This window comes from Euphorbia lathyris, chromosome 1 (genome assembly GCF_963576675.1).
Source record: "Euphorbia lathyris chromosome 1, ddEupLath1.1, whole genome shotgun sequence".
NCBI classification, from domain to species: Eukaryota; Viridiplantae; Streptophyta; class Magnoliopsida; order Malpighiales; family Euphorbiaceae; genus Euphorbia; species Euphorbia lathyris.
The window spans coordinates 74,924,613-74,930,285 of NC_088910.1; positions in this window are offsets into that span (position 1 = coordinate 74,924,613).

Consider the following 5,673-nt stretch of genomic DNA (forward strand, 5'->3'; position numbering starts at 1 on the left):
TGATAAAATCGTTGGAATAATTAAACCGTATGTTGAATCATATCTCGATGTGGTAAGTGATGATAACTACGGGTTCCGTGTTGTTGCGGACCGTATGTTCGGAAATCAAAATAGTTGGTAGTTAGTTAGAGTGTGCACATCAAATTAAATTATTGCTAACTGTGCACTGTACGAGCCAATTTACTATGACGGGATTGATTCAGCAGTCCATCGGATTAGATGGGACGGTTCAGCTTATATCGTTGCATATTGGATCCTTATTTGAGATGACTTGTATCCGATTACATACATGTTTTTCAGTTTTTTTTCCAGGTTTTTTCCGTTTATTATCATATAAAAACTTTAATTGAAAACCAAACTTATATATATATTAAGTTAAGGATAGGAAAATATTTTCCTATGAAATAAACAAATACCGCAAAACATGTTCTAGTGTTGTAAACAACACCAAAAAAAAAAAACATGTTTTATGTAGTTGTTGTGTATTTTCCTACTTGTTAGAAGTGTATATGTTGTATGTTTTCAACAATAAAAAAACACAGTTTGGTTTAAACTTTGAAGTAATAAGTTTTATGGAAGTTAGATTGAAATTTACACAAAGTTTCATTCAATTGGATACACTACACTACTACACTGTTTTTCTTTTTTTAAAGTTGAACTTTTTTAATGAAATTATTTTCTCTCTTTTCATTAGAAAGTAGAAAGGGTGGCATGAGCATAGTTGTTAAGTGTGTCTTCACTTGAAAAAGAAAGCTACTTTTATTATCCTACTTTCTTTAAGCCAAACATTTCCTTAATTATGAAGAATATTCATCAAACAACTTTGTTTAATTTATGATCAATTACAGACCTTTTTCTTTTCTTTTTTCTTATGTCCATGAACATACACCTTTTCTTATATACATCTATATAATGACACTGCCACATATCTCATTAATCGCACTCTAATGATAAATATCATTTTTTCAACATGGCTTAATACATACGGAGCCCCCTGTACTTGACATTTTTTTTCATTTTACCCCCTAAACTCAAGGGACAACCTATTGACCACCTAAACTCCCCAAAAGCCACCCAATTTACCCCCTCATCACATTTGACCGTGAAATTTTCTGTCCCGTAAATTACACGCGCTTGACTTTGATCCACGTGGCATTCTCGACTTAAAATACAATTGCCATGTCATCAATGTTTCTGAAATGACGTTTTTGCCCTTCTTCCACTGAAAGAGTAGACGCTTCAGTTCTCCATTGGAGCTATTTTCATTATCGATCAGACATAATGGAAGCAAATGTCCATCGATTCCTCTCTTCATTTCACTTTCTTTCTCTATTCTTCTAAAGCTCCATTATTTCCGATCGCGAGTTAGGGTTTCTGGGCTAGAACGCATACTGGTTTTGAACGCGGATTGGTTTTCATCGTGAACTGGTATTGATCGTGGACTGATGTCGTTTGTGAGTTAGGGTTTATTGGATTCAGATACGAAGCTTAAATCCTTCATACAGGTTAGTATTGAACTTTACCTTATCATATTCCTATTACTTTGCTTGGATGATATTAGCTTTTATCAGTAGGTTTTTTTTGTGATATTTTCTGAACTCTGAGGGCAAATGATAAAGGGAGAAAAGAATATATGCACGTGGGTTCAGTTGTCAACTGATATGGCTACTTTTAGTTGCTTTTGCTGTGATGGGTACTTTTTTATCAATTGATTTGTCTGTTTATGTAAAAGAATCTTATAGTTTTGCTTTTTTTTGTATTTGTCAGCTATCAAAATGGGGGATGTAAGTGTATTTTTACATCATGGTGGTAGGACAGTGCTAGGTGAGAGTGGTTTCAAATATGTGGGTGGTGTTGTTGAAGAATATAATCAGGTTGACATGGATAGGTTAGCAGTGCTTGATCTATTCTGGTTTGTGTGGGATTTAGGATACAAGAGATGTGGGTCTTTGTACTACAAAGATGGTAGGAGTGGTGAGTTAAAGATACTTGGTAATAATAGGGCCCTAATGGAAATGTTTACCTACAAGGGCAATACAGATATTACTGAAGTTTATGTGGACAAAACTGAAGATGCACAGCCTTGTGGGACCCTGGATCCTAATGTGAAAGTGGAAGTAATAGCTGGGATGAGTAGTAACACTGTCCCTACACACATGGAGCCTTTAAATGGGGTGGACGAAGAAGACATAAATGAGGAGGATGTGCAAACAGATATACAGAAAGAAGGAGTTAATGTGCAACCAGATCTACAAAGAGAAGAAGCTGAAGAAGTGAATGAAGTACAAGAAGGGGAAGAAGTGAATGAAGGAAAAGAAGTGAATGAAGGAGATGAAGTTGTAGGAGTTAATGTGCAACCAGATCTACAAAGAGAAGAAGTTGAAGAAGTGAATGAAGTACAAGAAGGGGAAGAAGGGCAAAAAGTGAATGAAGAACAAGAAGTGAATGAGGGAGAAGAAGTTGCGGGAGTTAATGTGCAACCTGATCTACAAAGAAAAGGAGCGAATGAAGGGGAAGAAGTTGAAGACAGTGGTGAATCTTCAGACGAAGAATATGCAGATGGGGAAGTGGAATCAGAGACTGAGTCAGAGCCTGATTCATATGTAGGCGAAGTTGATGTTGAGGCCGTCAACTATGAATCTGAAGGAAGTCAGTGTGCAGAAGAACTAGTTGAAGTGAGGCAGAGTCGTGTAAGTCAACAGAGAGATAGATCCAATAGGAAAAGGCCATCGCCACCTTTTGAAGTTCAACTTGGAGCTTTAGGCACAGATAAAGGGCTAGAAGCTGAAGTAGAACAACAACCTAGGGATGGACTACTCGGTGGTGATGAGGAGTACATTGGCTCCTCAGATGTAGACAGTTTTGCCTATGACACTGAAGATGAAGATGGACCCCATAGGAGGAGATGCAAAAGAGTTCACTATGACCCAGATAGTGAAGTACCAATGTTTCAACTTGGCATGGTATTCAAAAGTGTATACCAATTTAGAGAAGCTTTGCAGAAATATGCTGTGAATCGGGGTGCAAAACTGAAGAAGAAACCTAATGATTGGGATAGAGTTAGGGCTAGATGTCGTGGAGTAAGGTGTAAATGGCAGATTTTGGCTAGCTTGGGTCGTAAAAGTAACAATTTCATTGTGAAGACTTACATACCTACACATCACTGCGAGAAGACTAATAGGAACAGATTATGTGATTCTAAGTTCATTGCTCAACATTTCAAAGGGACAATACAGGACACACCAAACATAAGATTGTGGAGATTACAAGAAATTGTGAAGGAAAAGTTTGATCTTTATGTGGGCAAGACAATTCTGTGCAGGGCCAAGCATCTAGTTATGAAGAGGTTTATGGGTGATTACAATGAGGAATTTAGAAGGCTACATGATTACAAGGATGAAATCCTAAGGTCCAATCCTGGTTCAACCTGTGTCATCCACTATGACACCAAAGATTTACCTCCTAAGCAGATTTTTAGAGGAATTTACATATGTTTCAAGGCAATGAAAGAGGGATTCAAAGCAGGTTGCAGAAAGCTCATAGGAATGGATGGTTGGTTTTTAAAGGGCGTATGTAAAGGGCAACTCCTGTCTGCAATAGCAAAAGATGGAAATTCACAAATGTATCCAATAGCTTGGGCAGTGATAGACCATGAGACAAAAGACACTTGGAAGTGGTTCTTGAAGCTGGTACAAGAAGACCTGGAACTTGGAGAGGGAGCACGATTCTCCTTAGTCACAGATATGCAAAAGGTATGTATATCACAAATGTCATGTTTTGTGTTTTTTGGTAAATTGTGATCCTCAATGTCATGTTTTGTATTAAAATGTTGAAATGTTTATTTAGCTTTTTGTGATTGTGGTCTTTAATGTCCTATTTTGTGGTCTTTCTTGTGGTCTTTAATGCCCTGTTTTTGTGGTCTTTAGTGATTGTGGTCTTTAATGACCTGAAAATGTGTTAACATGTTGATACAGGGCTTGATTCCAGCTATTCAAGAAGTCTTACCTGCTGTCTGTCATAGGATGTGTGCTAGACATGTTCTGGCTAATTGGGGAAAGCAATGGAGGGGGGTTGAGAGGAGACAATGTTTTTGGAAGGTGTGTAAGTCCACATTTGAGGCGCAGTTAAAGGATAGTCTGCAGGAGTTGAACACTTTGGGTGGGAAAAAGATTGTTAGTGATTTGTTGAATTATGATTTAGAGAGATGGTGTAGGGTGTACTTTAGTATGGATAACAAGATCGATGTGGTGGACAACAACATGTCTGAAATGTTTAATGGATGGATTCTAGCTGCTAGGCACAAGACTATCATATCAATGCTTGAAGAGATTAGGATCAAGTGCATGCACAGACACATTGAGATGAGGGCGTTTTGTGAGAATAAATGGATTAGTGACATATCTCCTATGGCGTCAAAGTGTCTAACCCGCAATACATATGCTTCTATGAGGTGTAGGATTGAGTGGAATGGGGATGCAGGTTTTGAAGTAGTAGAAGGGGAATACAGGCATGTAGTTGACTTGAGGAAAGAGACTTGTACATGCAGGGCTTGGGGTTTGAAGGGAATACCATGTGCTCATGCAGTTGCTGCGCTGCATAAACAAAATTTGGATCCTATTAATTTTGTTAGTCATTGGTATAGGAAGGAGAAATATGGTTTGACATCTGTGTTGAACATGAAAATGTGGCCAAGTAGCACAAATCCTCCAATTCATCCACCTGAGATCAGAAAAATGCCTGGAAGACCTAAAAAGAATAGGAGGAAGGATAGAGATGAAATCAAGAAAATTGGCAAACTAAGCAGGAGGGGAGCAACAATGACTTGTACAAACTGCAAGAACCAAAGGCACAACAGAAAGGGTTGTCCTGCATTAAAGAAAGCTGGTAGAGAGGTACATTTATTACAGCTTTAATAAAGTGTCATGTTGTTTGGTCTTTTTGCACATCTTTAATAATATTTTGGTGGAATGCAGGGTGCTGGCCCGAGTGGAACAAAGGATGTCGGAGCTGGGTGTAGTGGAACAAAAGATACCAGAGCTGGTTGTAGTATAACAAAAGAGGTTGGTGCTAGTGGCACGCAATCTGCTTGTGGAAGTGGAATGCAGGGTGCTGGCCCTACTGGAACGCAATCTGCTTGTGGAAGTGGAATGCAGGGCTCAACCTCGTCAGTGATACGATCTACGCTATTTGATTCAGAAAGCTTGGTAGTGTATGGAAGAAAGAGGCCCAGTAGTCCTGTTACTCCTGTTACACAGACTCAATACAAGAGGCCCAGATTTTCAGGGGTAGGTGTGTTCATATCTAAACAAACTGGGTGGACTTGTGCTCAGGTACGTTGTGTTTTTATTCGGTTTTTATAGTAAATGATTTGTACTGTGTGTGTGTGGAATTTAGTTTCTGATGTTTGATTGACATGTTTGTATGGTGTATGTAGAATTTAGCTGGTGAAAGGACCGTTCTTTCAACTGGACCAAGCATATTGAAGAACTCATCTGAAGTTACAGGCAACCTTGGATTCCAACCTGATAAATTGAAATGGAAAGGCAAACAAGCCATGACTGCCACACAATTACAGCAAGCAAAACTGGATAAGAGAACACAGTCAAAGGCAAGGGTATCAAGGGCTAGAAACTCAGCACAAACAAGTGTAGCTCAGTCTGTACCTAAAGCACC